This window comes from Diachasmimorpha longicaudata, chromosome 5, assembly GCF_034640455.1.
Source record: "Diachasmimorpha longicaudata isolate KC_UGA_2023 chromosome 5, iyDiaLong2, whole genome shotgun sequence".
NCBI lineage: Eukaryota > Metazoa > Arthropoda > Insecta > Hymenoptera > Braconidae > Diachasmimorpha > Diachasmimorpha longicaudata.
The window spans coordinates 4,354,303-4,371,906 of NC_087229.1; the positions used below are offsets into that span (position 1 = coordinate 4,354,303).

Sequence of the window (17,604 nt, forward strand, 5' to 3'; positions counted from 1 at the left end):
CATCTACCGAACACTTTCGGAAATGTATCGGTCAAGAGGAATTCTATTTTTACAGCCTCATTTTTTTTATCGACTGTAATTCAATAACCGACAGTCAATCTTGTGTTGAAAAAAGTTCCGGCTGACTAAAGCCGATGGCACTGACGAATAAAAAATAATAATGAGAGTGAAATAATCGAATGATCACGCGCATTAAATAATAAAATAAAAAGTGAAATTTGGTGTATCTTTTACTTAACTGTTTAGTATTTATTAAAATTACTAGCCACACTTTGAGTGAGAGATTAGAAAAAAATTTATATGCATATATGTAATAAATATATATTATATTATATAATGCGGTCCAAATAGATCGATGACAGATTTCGATTCACGATTTTTTCCTTAGAGGAAGGATTCCTGTGATCGTTCACTTCAATTATTTCAAAGCGATGATTTATTCATTGATCCTCATAATTTTTACGATATAAGTGATAGAAGGGCATTCAATGAGCGGTGGATGAGCGATTTCAACCGGAAATATAGAACATCTACAAAACCAGAGGAAAATTAAATCCCGGAAACGAAGTATTCGTCAAGCCTCCATCACTTGTAAACGAATGCCGACGGTCAAGGATCTCGAAACACGATCCTAAACTCAATGTGTCGGCAATGTGTTTCCGGAGACTACTTCTCACATTTGCATTAATGTATTAGTGAGGGACGAATGGCCTAATGAAAGCGAACTAACAAAGCGAAAACTTCATTTATCAAAGTTTTCAACAGAAACATTAAATATCCCCGAAGAGGTGACAGAAGAATACGAAGAAATCCGCGTTAAAAATAATGATCTGTAATTTACCGAACTAGTTTATTAATTTTACTGTTTATTAATCGTTGTTCATTTCAATTTTCCAGTCACATCTGATCTCAACAGCATAATAACCCCACAGCAGCTGTAATTATCCCATTTTCATTCAGTTTTAATTATTCCTTCGTCTCCGGTCGATCCTGTCACTAGTGATCATGACATAAAAAATACCTGAATGCCTGAAAATACCAGCATTGACTAATACCTTCGAAAAAATATTTTCTTCTCTCAAGGATATCAATCTCTAGTGGCAATAAATTTGTTTCCCAACGTAATTAACGTATCTCATTTTGAAATAAATAAATATCTGTATCAGTGTAAACTGATAGAATCGCTCCCACTCTTTTCACACTAACTGAATCCTCGTAAAAATGATGAATGAAATTCAACAAATTCTACCACACGGTGAAATGGCACCGGCTGTGACGAATTACAACAATAAAAAATCCAAAGTGCCGACAGGATGCTTAGATGTCAAGAGTAATCTTTCACCTCGTGGCGATTGACATCAGCCATCAATGCCTCCTCAACCCCCTCGGAACGTTTAAAAATGGCATTTTAACACCATCGGAAGGGCCCATTCGACCAATCCATTTTCATTCTCCCCCAAGAATCGAAGAAAAAAATAAAATAACATTAAAATCGATTCGAAAATCTTGGAGAATGGTCCCCGCACTGTTACTATCATTCGAAACAATCTTATCCACCCTGGGATACCAGGTATGGGTCGAGCCATCTCCCGTGGTGCCTCTAGTGATGCTGTGTCCGAGGCACTTCACCTTGTTGGCCGATCACCAGGAGCAATCGGCTCCACCAAAGTAGACCAAAGATCAGATTTATCTCTGGTAACGATCTCACGACGTTGGTAAAACGCAGAGAATGGAGACAGAAAGATGGACGAGACAAGTGAGAGCCGGCAAATGGGAGAGTGGCGGGGCAGGAGGAAGGGGAAAAGGGAGAAAAAGAGACTGGTGCAGCAGTCTGGAGATCTCTGAATGCCGACTATGGGATTCTTTCTCTCGATGCATGAATTATATACCGTGGGGTTCTTATGCTAATGCTTTAGAAATGTCGAGATACAACTTCAAAGAATATTTTCATTTTAATCCTGGCCGTGATTAAGTTACTTAGGAACCGTCATCGGTCTATAACATTACTTCATCTAATTACTAGTGCTTGTCTGTTAATATTTGTAATTATAGTTTGATTATTTTATTTCAGTTGATTGGAATTTTAGTCAATATGGAGTGATGTCGATCAACTAGATAGTGAATATGAAATGTTGTCAACTAATTTTTTATTCACCTTTGAAAAGCAATTTTCTATTTTTTTCATAATGAAAAAAAAAAAACAAATTATAGGTTGCCTACATGTGTCTTATGTTATGCGATATTATCCCGATATTTTTGAACGGAATAAATTTACTTTCGACAGATTGTGGATAAAGTAACATGTAAGGAACGCTCTGCGTGCGCAAAAGCCCACTTTCCGCACATTTTATCGAAAAACAATCTTCGATACTCGCGAGACAAGTGTTTAGACTGGTGGGATGATAGCACTCGCCTCCGGCTTGTCGTATAAATCGAAATCAGCAGAGCCAATTTTTTCTCTGAGTGTGGATAATTACTGCAAGTAATGACTACGTCCCATTGAAAAATGATGACATACGTCTCCATAAGTCATGGCCGAGGTAGAAACTTTCTTGGGAAAATTGTGGGTCCCATGCCCAGTTTCCAAGTATCACCGTCACACCACAATTTTTAATTTCATCTCATTTGAAATGAAGAAATATTGACATACGACTTGGAAGAAGGCATCTAATCTTACAAGTCGTTTCAAAGGTCACTTTTGATGTGAGAACATTAGCTTTCGACATCTTCCTTTGATGACTTCCCTTACTTTCATTATTCATGTTTATCCCTGATTGATCTTGTCAGCAGTGATATATTGGCTAAAAAATGATGAAATGGGTCCTGCCCTTACCGACACTTTCTCACTATTAATGTTTACTCATTTTTTTCATTTTCCAGTCGCAGACGATCTCAATATCGTGATAATTACTCAGCAGCTGTAATTATCTCATGTTCAGTTGGTTTTAATTATTCCACGGGGAGAGAAATGTCTGGGAAAAATTACTGTGCTGGGCATGAGAATCGAGGTGCAGCGTGGTACAATACTGGAATGTGTTTTACTCACACATAAAAATTCCTATCAATGCCGTCAATTTTGTGATTAATGATACGTGACTTCGTAAAGTTTACTAAACAGAACTATAAAATTTCAAGGTCTATCATTTTTTATTTGAGATTTAATGAAAAATTCATAGAAATCTTTCGAAAATTCTTATCTAGGTCAGTTCATTTTACTGGGCCTGACGCAGCTATTTTTCGATAACCCATTGCAACTGGTTAACAATGAGTGCCGAATATAGCCGATTGCCGACGTTGGTCAGACTTTGAATTTTTACGCGAGCGATATAGAAGTTTCTCCCGAGATTATAAGGCAGCACAGTAATTTTTTTCGGCATCAAACTGTAAAAATTGTCAGATTTTTCTCTTCGTGGATTATACATTTCAAAAATAACCCCAATCATTTTTCACTGCGAGTGGTAAGCGACTTTAAGTTTCGTAATTTTTGTGTCGCGTGATTATCTTGTGGAGCAGCAAAAATGTCAAGAATGAATATCTGAGAGTCGATGGGTCAATGACTAAAAAAATAAATATTTTATTTAAATAAACGAATGATTGATAAAATCTTTTTGTCCCAGATTGAAAAATCTCTGCGAAACGAGTGTGAAATTCACCCCTCAGATGTACAGACCTCTGCATTCGTCATAAAAAAATAGAATTTCAAAAATTGACAGTTAGCAAGTTGATGATTAACATTCTTGGGTTTATGGCTTGACAATGGGATGAGACTGTCTCCTAAACACTAGGATATCCCGCACGACTGACACAACAACCCCTGGTAACAGTGTCCTATTCCCATACCCACCAGGGGAAAAAAATAATGGAAAATAAAGAAAGATCTTTTTCCTGAGAAGCGCGACCAATTGACTACACAACTGTGCGGGTTCCTCGATCCCTCTGCTGTCACTCAATTTCGAAACGCTTCGCACCCGCGTTTGTATACTTGCGTGGGCATCAAATGATTATTTCAGAGGTGATATTCCGTCGAGGGGATAGACAGTGATCCCAGTGGTTTAACCAGTCTGATTCGGTGTTTGGATTTAATGGATTCTCGAATGTTGATGTACGGAGAGAAGAATATGAGAAAATTACAATAAAATATGGGTAACGGTGTAGGGAGACTGCTTGTCTGATCAGTTTTGGTGGAAAAATTGATAAATTTACGCGAGAGTCCGTTTTAATTAAATAATTTAATAATTTTGTCAATTAAATAATTTTGCAGCGAATGATAAGACGAAGTCAGTCACTTTTGACTACTGACCAGTTTTTTATGAATATCTCGAAATTTGTGGAAAGTGGTAAATCAATTTTATAATAAATTGATTTTGAATTACGTGGTTAGAAAAATATTATCAAAGTTATGATAAAATATGCGTAATATGGGGTAGGAAAGCTGCACTTGTGATCAGCGCTGTCTCCCTCAGTAAAAATCTCTCACTAAAAAATGGATAAAAATATTATCAATTTTACGACTTCTCTGGGAACATTTATTTAATTGTAGTGTAATTTTTACGTCAATTTTAAAATTTAATAGCAGTCCTATCAAAGAGTGCGTCAAAAGTCATTTTACAAGGGGAGGGGGTTTCCGGTAGCTGTTTACCCGAAAGAAATTTTATTTATAGAATTATATTTTTCTCTCAACGTATTTTTACTTTTCCATTTTTTATTCCCTGAATTAAATGGATCAGGGGAGGAGGGAGGGGAGAGTTCTGCGGTATTGGACGTGTCGAAAAATTCCCACCTTTCACGCACCATGCGATCGCAAAATAATCAAACCCGCAGATGTTGTCTGCAATCTGTATTTTATGCGTGCCAATAGGGGTAGGTGAATCGGAGGTCCATAATTTTCACTTCATAAATGTCAGGGGAATGAATGTCGAAGTGTGCATGTGAGTCAGTAACGATTATTTTGATGCGTTGAAGAGGTATTGAGGAAAACAAGATTCCACTTTGGGCTGCACGAAGAGAAATGTTCAATAAAAAATTACGAAACTCGCAGATCCCTCGCTGTCCTTACAAAAAAATATGGATTATAAATAACGTATTTGATGTATCGAATTAATTATTGCTAGTTAAATTTTTTTGGAACCTCATGTAGAATCAAATTTGACTATTATCTATTATATTTTTATTTTATTGTCCATATGTGTACCCCCTCGGGTTTTTACATTGCCCTTCCCTCTACCCCTTTTAATATATATCTCGTGACATAGAATTACAATTGTTCTAACCACTCTCTATTAATTTTTTTTAACAATGAGTGTCGGAATGTAATCAAGGCAGCAATAACACTTTTATAAAACTGTCAAGTATTTTTTATAGAAAATTATTCTCAGAGAGAATTCACGTGGTCACGTGTGCAATTTCACGCACAATTTCACGTGTCGTTATGTAATTATCACATTATGTTTGGTAACTTTAATTAATGTTTATTGTATTTCTGAAATTTTAATTTTCTCTTCGTGTACATCAGGAGTTGCAAAATACCCACTGCGAAAATATCCTTCCAATTAAATTGTACTTCATTGCACATTAATTCGTCTACAATAAAATATTCCCCAATTTTACAGGAAATTTTGACTCAGTGGTCCCAATTTTGGGTCCGTCCACGTGTGGGAAACAAATATGTCTCTGGGAAAAAGGTGAGAGCGCGAGGGTGGGCGTCAACCCACCAGTCCAGAAAAGGCTGGGTAGGAGTTGCTGGTTGGATCGGAGGAGTCAAGCGAGTTTGCCATCGTGTTTTCGAATACGAGGACTGAGTGAAGCGCGGGCGTCACGACGACGTCGGCATCGCGGCACGCCAGGCCTCGGCCAATCCGTCCCTCAGCAGCCATGTCGGCTGCGTTACTGGGGCGGAGCGGACGCGGACTCGTTCCCCGTCTTCGAACATTCTTCGCGAGTGTATTTGCTGTATTACTGGAGTTGGCATGGTTCGATTAAATTGGGGGGGGGGGGCATTATTTTGATTTTGAGGGCTTTTATCGGTACTATTGAAACCTAAATTGCCTCACGAGTGGGGTTAAACCGGTGGCCAACGTACTGCCGACAGTCAGCCAACGGTCAGGGATATGAGCGAAAATGTTACAATTTATCAGGAAGGATCAAGTCATTGAATGATAATGAAAGAGTTATTATTTTGATTTTTTCTATAAAAATAAGGGAAAATTTATGTTTTCTGATTTTTGTTACTCTTTAAGACATTCGTCGTCTCAATTAAGACGTTGACATATTCATTCTGGAGATTTGGTTCGTCTTATGTGAGGATTTTTAATTTCAAAAATAAAAATATCTGAGATTAAATGAATTAATATAAATCAACCAAATAATTAAATCGGAAATTTTGAGCTCAATTCTTCGGATCTTAAATTAATAGATTTTGTACACCGCAGATGATGGCTCTCCATTTTCTTTGGAAATCACGCGATGATATTTATCAACGAAAGCAGAATTGAAATAAAATGAAATTTTATTTTCAATCGTGGCAGATCACCCAAATAAACTTTTATCGTGAACGAATGAATTCGGAAACAGATTAAATTTCTGACTTTTACACGACGTAATTCAGCTACTCTACAAAATCATGAATTAAAAAAAAAATTAATGGATTTGATTCGTACACGAATGGCCCGCAGCGACGGCTGTCAAGTGGAGAAAGAATTTTAAAAAACGGGTAGATGGAAACATTGTACCCAACCACTGAATATTTCACATAAACGAATGAATATGGAATGAGTTGGCCCTCGTCACAGCTTTTCTCCCTCTGACCTTTCACTATGAATATTGAAAATGTATGAAGTCCCTTGTAATATTCTACACCAGGAGCCCAGCATATGCAAATGACGGAATCGTAAAGAGCATCAATGGGCAAAATTATGGCATAAATATCTATGAGCGCAACATGCGCTCTTACCCGGACAGAAAATTTAGGTAAAAATAACTGGTTCGTTTAGAAAACGAGAATTTCCTCAATATGAGCGCGACACCAGCTTTTCTGCACAATCAGCTGCCTTTTATTTTCATTTTTGTCATACTTTTTTTACCGCGATGAAAACATCCCGATGATGAATGCTGAGATGGTGTTTATTATCCCTTTGATGACGCGATTCAGATATTTTTATTCACATTTGCAGTCGTCTTTTTACGGATGTAAATTAATGCCATTTGATCAGTATTTATGGCAGTTGTGTAATGAGTGCGCATAGATACGAAAAAACTTGATGGAAAAGCCGTTTCTTGTTGAATCATTCTGAACGATGTTTCTTAGGTGCTAATAATTTCACTCGGGCTCAGAGAAATTCACAATGAATATTACGTATATCATTTAGTGCTAGAAATCGCCTGAAATTTTGGTTACAATGTCATCTGAATTTTCAGTATCAGAAGATGAATATAATTTCAATTGAAAAACTTCTCTAAATTGCGAAAGTGACGAGGAAAACTGCTTTAACTGATGGTATTGTCATTTTTCAAAGAAAACCGGGGTCAAAAAATTACACGAAGAGAAACGTTCAATAGAAATTCCCCAAAAAGTTTGGTAATTCTGGAGTAAAGCGTCATTCGGCGAAAATTACCAAAAGAATTTCAATTTTTTCACGATCCTAAACAGAAAAAAATTAATAAAATTTGCGGAATTTAAGTTTCTTTACCGATTACAAAAGTGACAGGGAAAATTTTCGTGACAGTATCGTAATTATTCACAGAAAATTCCGATAAAACCTGCGAAACGCTCCAAGAAAATTCCGTAAAATTTTAATTAACGGGATTTTTTGCCGCAATTACGGAACAGATACGTCATTTTTATGAAATATATCACTCCATGCGACCGAATCCCAAAATTTCCCAAATACATCGTTTATTTGCGAATGGAAAAATCAGGGAGAAGTATGAGATATTGCGTATACGCGCACAGAGCGAAGAAACATTGGAATCCCATGTTTACATGCCGCGAATATTTATGGGATTCAATCCGCCCACACGTTGTAGTATGGACCGATGGCATTTCAGTATATCTCGAGCACGTTAAAAGGCCTCAGAGAGAGAGAAAGAGACAGGAAAATAGAAGTCTCGTGATCTTGTTCCCCCCGAGGCCCGTTCATAAATCAGAAAACAAAGGGCGACAACATTATTTTCATATTGTTTTTCATTTCGTTGGTTAATCGAAGAGAATAATCAACGGATTTGGTATGACAACAGGTAGAATTAGAAGACAATGTCGTAATTACGTGGAAATAACGACAAGTCCAGAGAAATAATTTTCACTTATATTTTTATGTGAGGAGCATCAACATAATTACAATCTTCAATTATCTAGAGCAATTACTTTATTGAGTGGGGAAGCGGATGCTACCGATAACTTTGCGCATTTCAACTTCGGACTTTAATTTTTTCAATCAAATTTTTTTACATGGTGTGATAATTTGAATCGTCTCAATAAACTACAGATTCTTCAGCGTGAAAAATCAATTTGTTTTGTGATAGGAAAAACTGCAAATAAAAGGGACGTCTTAATTTGAGATTTCAGGTACGAAAATATGTCTCCCCGTTCGACTTCGTAAGAATTCAATTTATTTATTTGATTAACGATTATCAATTCTAATTAGTTTCAGTCTAAAAACGAACTTTCGAATAAGACTCTTATATAGAATTTCTGCAACGGACGTGTTAATGTCTTAATTTGTGAGTCTCGATATGATTAGAATTTGGACTAGAAGGACCTTAATTGACTTATAAATTCTCCCGAAAAATCCATTCATTCTTTAACATTAAAATGTAACAAAGTCCGTAATTAATTGATAAATCCTGATTTTTGCAGTCACATCTCTCGAAATAACTCTGAGCCACAATTTTTTTTAATACCATCCAATAACTTAATCTCTCCCCACAGATTAAGAATATTCTCACGGGGTGTGCCTCCATCGTTATCGAGGCACATCAACCCTAGGAATCCATTAGAAGAAAATTAATTTATCCGAATCCACTTGAAGAATTAAATCTAAAATCCGTTAATCCCCAACTCGCAAATTAGTTCATCCTCCACGATTTTCCCATAATTTCTTATTTTTCTCGTGAAAAAGAATAAATACGCGAGTGTATATCGTATTTAAAACTTCCTCTCACCGAATGCGGGGAGAGAAAAAAAGGAATAAAAATTTTTCCGAGACGACTATTCGACTTTACGATCACCGGTCGAATAAATCCGATTAAACGGCTTGAGCACTGGACACCTCGAGAGGACTGTAACACGTACGGTAAATGGTTAGGATTCAGCTACACTCCCCTTGAACTGGTGAGAACGCCGGGTAGACCCCAAGCCGAGAGAGCGAAAAGTCATCGCTTCTCATCTTTGGGATTTTCTGCTGAGGTTGTATCTTACATTAATGCGATGGGTTATACGCACCCAGTGTGTAATGTGAAATAACAACCTCGGGTGTTGGACATGTTTATCGTTCAAAGAGTACACTTTCCAACGCTGGTCACCCTCCACTGAGTTCCCGGTGCTTTTAAATGAATCATGAAAAAAATTTCACTCCCGGCTCTTTAATTTCTGCAGAACATTTTAATTTGCGAAGAGTCTATTTTCAAGTCGTCAATTTTTCCATTTTTCTAGCTCGATAAGTTATCGGTGGATCGGGGTAGGTAAGGAAAATACGAAGTGGTTAAGTATGTGCACGGTTGGAATATTAGAACCAATCCAAAAATTCGTTTATTGCTTTGACTGCGTTTGGTTAATATTGAAGATCTTGAGAAATTATTTTATTACTTTTTATGACTCGGAAGTGAATAAACGTGGACATAGATTCAGGGAGAAGTCGATAGGAAAGAAAGAAAAATGGAAATATGGAACTTGTTTGGTGGACTCTGAGTCTGAAAATCTTTTAATTTTAGTCAGCTGTCGAGGGTGAGGGGGGTCAGAGGTGATAAGAGAAAGGACTCGAATAAAAAGTCATATTTATCTTATAAAACCTTCTGTTGGGTTTTGATGACTTCATCTCCACTTCTTTCAATTGTTTTTTAATTAAAAGTATTTTTTATTCGGATCTGATATTGGTATCGAAGAAATATCGATATTTCTCTGGATATCGCACATCTTTAGTGACAATTCGACTAAACAACATTGAAAATTCCGAATTTTGTGGAAAAATATAACTGAATTATAAACTTTCGTTTCATTTTTCCTGAAAATGTGTAGAAATCCAGCAGATTTTCACGCTCAATATAGGTACAGCCTAATTAGATAAACTATAAGCACCTGAAATATCGATCGCAGTGCAAAAATAATCGTTTCTGAAGTGAATATAAATTGCATTTTCACGCATAGACTCATATAAAATTCATAAAATATTTTCTGCCATCGACATATTTAAACCGCAATCGCTGCACAACATTCTTGCAGAAACAAGTAATTATACATAAATTCATCTTTACTATAATTCGAAGATAAAATTACACTCACCGTTTCTCCTCAACTTCAATCCACTGTTCATGCAAATTCATTTGCCCCATAAGAAGCCACGAGTTCAACTGCATCAGTGACGCATCCTCAGCGCACGAGGTTACGGTGCATTCTCAATAAAGAAGATCCTGTCTGATGGGAGATCCGGGGAGGGTAGAGTTACCGATATGCAAGACAACCGGTATCGTATAATACCCGTCGTCCAGTGTCATACCAGTGTCGATGAGACTCCGCCGAAATGCATAAACTGCAATCGATATCTTCCTGATCGTTATCGAGAAGCCAGTGTTTGAATTTTTGCGCGATGCAAATCCATATTAATTAGCAAAACATTCTCACACAGCGACAAATGTCCGGTAAAACTTATCCTATCGTACCCTAAAGGTGTGTCATGAGTCATTATTGACTCGCTTCCACTCTAACACGTGATAAAAATTCATTTATGATGATCACATTTTATTTTAAGTTGGACAAATTCCATTCTCAAAAAAATGCAGATGACTTTGACTGTGAAGCAAAAACTACTTTACTAATAGAGTAAATTTAACGGGTCCAGAATAATCAAAGGGTAAAAATTTCTCCAACTTGGCATAAAAATTAATCATCAAACCTCAATTGTTATTAAGTTTTTGGACAGAAATAGGGTACGATGATTCATGATAGACTCAAATAGTCTAGGAAAGTCGTAAAGTTATAGTAATTGTTAAAATGGCTAGTGATGCATGAGGGTAATTGGGATCTTGATAATTCCACCCCTTTTCTACATTATCGTTGCGTCTGCAATATGTAAAAACATAATTTTGTAAAAAAAACATATGAGAAAGTTACTCTCGTAACGTACAAAATTTTATATTCTTCTGTCTGATAAAATTCTACTACCGGTGTATGCAAATTCTAGAACTGTATAGTTATGAAAAAGTACGATAATTTAACAATAGAGTTTGATGTAAATTACTTCCTACCCATGCATGATAAATTTTTCCCGGAAATTTTCAAGTGTAAAAGAAATGCTTGCAAAAACCGTTGACTACACTATCCGTCCAATCCATTAGACCAGCAGATAAAACCATCATATTCCCCTTCACATCATGCATGGAAAGTTCAACAATAAATGATATAAAAAATGCTCGCAACCCCATAAAGTGCTGCACCTTCCGCAGCTCATGGGAATCCTGTACCCCCAGAATAGACATCGGTTTCCCTGCTAGTATAGTGGGGAACTCGTCATATCAGCCCCGAAGCCCTTCACTACACCCTCTGCACCAGTTGCACTCCTCCGTCGCAAAGTAACAAAAGTAATAAATTTAATGCTCATCGTTCCTTATCGATACATTGCAACGCCCGCAGGTATTTCAGTGGTTTATAAAGCCACTCAAATTAACAAAAACCAGGGTCTCGCCGAGTTGATTAGCACTGAATGCAAAGCTCAATTTCATTATCGATAATCGGCGTAAAGCCGTGACAACTGAGGCTGTGCAACGTGCTATTATCAGTCACTTAATTATTTGTTTTAATAGTATTTATAGATTATGTAAATTAGTGAGAGATCGTTGGTAGTGGTTTAACCCTCGACAGGTCATGGGTCTCTATCGAATGCACTTTGCACCCGCCGAGGCGGGAAAATAATTAATTTGTTTAAAGTTTTTTTTTAATTCACGATTTTCACGGTCTGTTCTACATCTTCTTTAAAGATCTTCATTTCTTCAATCATATTTTAACCTTAATTTGAAATGAAGTACCCGATGATTCTACTCAAATGGCAATTGACGTCTCGGAACTTTAAAAGATTTATTTATTTTTTTTGCAATTCCATAGAATTAATTATATTTTTGTCAAGTGGTTTCGGGAGATGTTCTCTTCCAAGTCATGTGCTAAATTCAAACGACATTGACCTCGTGTCTCTCGGTCAGTAGTACGATAATCTCTTCGTCTTCCACTTGATTAATGATTCCAGGAGCCGCACTGAAAAGCCCCATGTCATCCGGTATTCGTCGTGACGTAAACAACTCCATTTACCGATGCGAAGAAATCCCATGGAGATATTAAAACTGTATCGTTTTCTGAATGAGATGTGGTAAGTCTCAAAATGGGGCGAGATGTGTGTGCCAGCGACAGGTGAGTGTAAACGATCCTACTTTCTTGACAGTCATCATAAAACATCAATCATGACATTACTTATTTTTCATTCCGGCTTCACCAAAAAGGTTATTTTGAATAAGAAAGGCAGGAAAAGTTGTAATTATACACGGAGAGAAATTTTTTATAACAATTACCCTGTGGGTTATAAAAGCAAATTATGAGTCATCATCATCTCACTTCTGTCCCGACATTTGTTAAAAATTAACATGTGATGGTTTCACTTTTGTTGTAGGTTAGAGAAGATTTCTCTTGATAAAGACGAAAATTACTCTACCGGTCGGGTAAAATTTATTGACCGTTCACTTACTAAACGTCACTAAAATTTCGCTACCTTAAAACAAAAATTATTCATTATGTATTAATTGTTACTAATTTTTAGAATAGAAATGCGGCAACAATAACTCATGACACACGTCTTCAATTTTTTAAATAGATGAATAGTTCTGGGTAGATTTCTAACTAGAAAAGTTTCATGTTATGACGTTAAAAATTATTTTAAATGTTTATCAAGTGATGTAAAATTGTTCGATTTAATAATCTCGAAGATCTCGTCCTGCTGCGAAAATTTATTCACTAGAGAATATAACGGAGGGATGAGGGCTGCTGGGGGCAGGTGAAATTGTTCTAGCCCGCCCATATTTGACGGCTGTGGGTTCAGTTCCAATTTTTGGGCGAGGCCGTATAATACTTTTTGACGAACAAAATCATTCTCAATGCAGCCCCCCCAACTAATTCTTCGTTTTTACATGCCGCCAGTTTTTAAATACCATGCGGTAAGGGGTGGTCCAACAGGCATTTTGCTGCGTATTATTCTGCCCTGCGGGTGATCCGTCCGTCTAAATTCCTCGCTTTCCCTTTTCCTACTGGCTCATCTCACCTTTTCCTCTCTCTTATTTCTTTTCTTCTGAGAGTCGTTGTAGCGTCAAGGGAAGGGCCCGGCGTCTTGCATCAGTGAGCTCTTTCTTCTCTCGGTTTTGGGGGTATTTTTCACTTGGGCACGAGAATCGTGTCACTGGGAGAAATCACATCGTAAATCAGGGGTACGACCCTAAGATGAGGAGGGAAAAATTGAATTATTTGGGAGCATTCTGAGGGAAGGGCACTGGAGGAAAATTTTGCGATTGTTTAGGGGTGGCTGGGGCAAAACGGAATTGGTGGACTAAACGGAAGATTACGAATGGCCTTTTTAGCTCTAATGTGGTACGAAGTAATTGTTTAAATCTTGGAATCTTTTGCAGAAAATTTAGTTTTTAGGAGACGAAAAATTTACGGAACGTAATATTGTCGTATTGAACACACGTAGAAGTTCACGGGGAGAAATATTCAGTAACAATTACGTCCAAAGTGGGGAACGAGATTTTTTACGGAGCGTTCTGTACTTTTAATTGGACCCTTTGTAATTTTTATCAGAATTACGCAACTTTCACGTAATTTTCATTAAATTATTTCTCTATGTATATTCTAACCTGATAATCCTTCAAATAATTAGCGATTTTAATTCAAAATCAATGTAATAGAGGCACATTGAATATTTCTGTCCGTATAATCAAGAATGTACAATAAAATTTTGCTAATCATACGGGTGTTCGTTTGTTCCATCAAAAATCAGCAATTAATAGCCTGAATTGAGCCCCCAAAATTAGAGAGATCTCCTCAATATCCCTGAATTTGTCCCCTAAATAATTCAGTACGTGCCAAAATTCCCACTAGAGATAAACCTGTCATGTTTCGACTCCTATAGAAAAAAAAAACAACCAACATTACCGAGAATGAAATATGGAGTGAATTGAAAGTCTTGGCGGATGACAGGACTGGAACAAGGGGAGTGCTTCCGTAAAAAATGGACGAAAAAAATTGAGTACAGTGAGCTCGCACCCCTCGCCCCCTTCCGCCGAGGGCGACCCGGTCTTGATCGTCGCGTTGCAACCCCCAGAGATATTCGGATGGCGATCGATCACTCGAGAGCGAAACCACGGGAGAGAAAAACAGAGCACACATGGGGAGGGGTGGGGAAGTGAGAAGTGAATGACCGTGAGAAATATTAGAGATGACAGCCTCTTCCTTCACGCGTTTTGTAAACATGCCCGCAGATCTTATCGTTAAATTTAAGTGACTCTTTTATTTTTTGGCTAATTTGTGCGCTGAATGATCGATCGATGCAGGCGGATACAAATTTCTCTGGGTAATTTTGGAATTGGGGAAGAAATTCACAGAAAAAAATATTCAGTATAAATTACGAATTTTTTTTCGTTTATCCGGAGTAAAATGTAAGTCAGGAAAATTTGACGAAACTGTTGCGGAATTTTCACGTAGCGCTCTCTGAGTTATATCTGAGTTTTCTGGAAAATGAAGTGATAATGGGACAAATGAAAAATCTAGAATATTTTAGTTAGACGTGGAAATAAATTTTTCTATAAACATTAACGTACCGGTTGTACAGAGGGAAATGTTTGATAAACATTACCCTATTGATAGATCTATAGAACATGTATTGTCATTAAATTCGATTTTAGTTACAGAAAGTTTTAGTGAAAATTACTTTTCCGTTGCACAATTTAATTTGAATTTTGTGTAATTTAGGGAAATTTCGATACAAAGTGACTTCCTGAAACATACTTTAAGTATAGAATTAATGAACTGCATATTTCCTCGCCCGAGAATCAACTATTGAAATAAAACAGAATTTTAAAAACCTGTTGCAGATTGTGAACGTCACACGGCAGGATATCACTCTTAATTATAATCGTGTGCATTCTCAACTCGTAAAATCTTCGGATGTGCATGAGTATATCGAGGTTCGCGCCTCGACACTCGACCGAGTCCTTCCGGTCTATCTCGAGAGAGTTAGCGTCATAAACGAGCGACTTTATGACACTCGCAGGGCAATCTCCCTCCCTCCGCATAATTAAGGGATTTCCACTGAAGGATCAACGGAACTCGGAATTCCAGCGCTTACTCAACAACCAGGTAAGCAGGTTTGGATTTTATTGCTACTAATCCCTCTTCACTCGTCTTCCCCGAACCCCTCTTTTTCCTGCGAAAAGCCGTTGTCGAGTCATTTTGTATTGTCTTTCAGTTGTTTGCAGAAATTTTTGGAAATTGAGACGATGAGGTTTTGCTTTGGGGTGATACTTGAATATGTCCGCCCCTATTTTACGCGGACAGACTATTTTTGTTGATAACTCCGCAAAATTCGAGATATAATGAATCGTACTCCCTTCCGGTGACAATTTACTTCATTTTAATAAGATTTTTATTGAACGTTCTCAATCGAAATTGAATTTAAACTCATAATTTCTACGATTCCGGTGACATTGTTGCACAAAACTTGCAAGAATTTTTTTTGTTTATTGGAAAAATTGTAGTGTCAATATTAATATCCTATAGCACTAATTTTATTCTATTTGTTGCATCACCATTTTAATCAATCACTTTATTTTTAAAAATTAATTAAACACAACGAGAAGTCAGAATGAAATGATGAAAATAATCATCTTAACTTTACAATTATTCATAAAACATATCAAGTACCTCAACAATAATCCCAGGGTCTGTTTGCCCCGTAAACGAAAACCCAAAAACCATTTAAAGTCCCTGAGCCATTTTTTAAATATTTTTTTCGGGGGTCCCCATAGCGATAACGTTTGTTCGTGGCCCGTGGACCATTAATCAAACTGATCGCGCGCGGCAAGATCGAGTAAACCCTAGTCCTGGTAGAGTGAGGAGAGCGTGTTGTGCACACAGAAACGAGATATTTGGGGGATATAAGGGGAGTAGCGAGAGAAAAGGCGACTCTTGTAGCTCCAGTTGGAATCGAAGTGGCTGATGGTGGCCCTTGCCAATGAGAATTGTTGCTTTTTTGTCACAGACACATTCACTCCCCTCGCGGATTGATGCATCTGCCTGCCATTAGAAGTGCCTCTTGCAGGATATTTACTGCACATACGATTACACGATGAAGAATTACATTTAAGCATCACATTGGTATACAAAATTACCAAATGAACGTGGATTTTTCTTACATAAAGTTTTTTTTTAAATATGTGAGAGTCACTGAATTGTTACAGAGCAAATCCTCATCTCCTGTAATATCATATAAAGATTAAAATTTTTTTGCAAAAATTACAGAGTTATCAAACTTTCTTTGTAATTTTCATAAAACTGTTTTCTCTGAATAAAAAAAATGAGTACTAGTACTGGGGAAAACCACAATCTCGTAGTTTCAATAAAAATTAATGCTGTTAATGTATTATTCGTACAAATTTTTGAAAATTTTCACCGAAGTTCGAGGAACTTCCCACTCAAGCCAATAAAATTTCCGGTGCGAGGACCGGATTTGTTTTTGCATGTGATAATTGTCCGGAGAATTTCGTCTCAGCGTACAACAAAACAATTACTTTATCATCGATATAACATTATACAATATAGCTTATTATATTGCAAAAAATTTAACCAAATAAATGACGAATTTCAATTCACCTTGCCGACATTAATTGATTCATGCCTGAAAAAAACTCCGAAACAACAAAAGAAATCGTGTTTTTATAACATTTACAGACGTAACAAAACGCGTGGAGGAGTCATTAAAACCGTCGACGATGATAATTTACGATGCCGTAATCGTTCTGACAAATCGTGTATAACATTGTACAATGCCCGCCCATGGGTAAAAACAGCCATATTGGCCCCACAGCACCATCATAACCCGGTACAGCTCTGAGATTTTTGCCTCCTCTTGGTTTCCCTCTTCTTTCGGGGCTGCGGGCACGGGCCCGCAATAAAACTTAACTGCTTCGAAGTGAGTCGACAAGGAGTACCTCCCGGCGGCATTTGTGCCGACATGTTGTGCCAACAACGGAGTGAAATCCATAACTGTGTAGCACAACTGGGGACAGGATTTTTCCACTTTTCAATCCCGAGAGTCGTAAAGTCGATGCCTCCCAAATTTTAACCCTCACTAACATTTTACATGA

General features: G+C 37.2%; 1 protein-coding gene across 4 annotated transcripts in view; it reads right to left on the minus strand.

The window, feature by feature from the left end:
• Positions 1 to 10,233: 10,233 nt before the first annotated feature.
• The window catches only part of LOC135162355 (uncharacterized), a 105,335-nt gene continuing 97,964 nt past the window's right edge, over positions 10,234 to 17,604 (minus strand). The window contains exons 5-6 of one of the 4 annotated variants that reach the window (XR_010298946.1): positions 16,654 to 16,714; positions 15,902 to 16,567 (exon numbers count right to left, since the gene is read on the minus strand). The gene's annotated coding sequence lies outside the window, so the exon portion shown is untranslated. Of the gene's footprint in view, positions 10,740 to 13,119; positions 13,680 to 15,901; positions 16,568 to 16,653; positions 16,715 to 17,604 lie in introns of those variants that run through there. The other 3 variants (XR_010298948.1, XR_010298947.1, XR_010298945.1) reach the window with 3 other exon arrangements.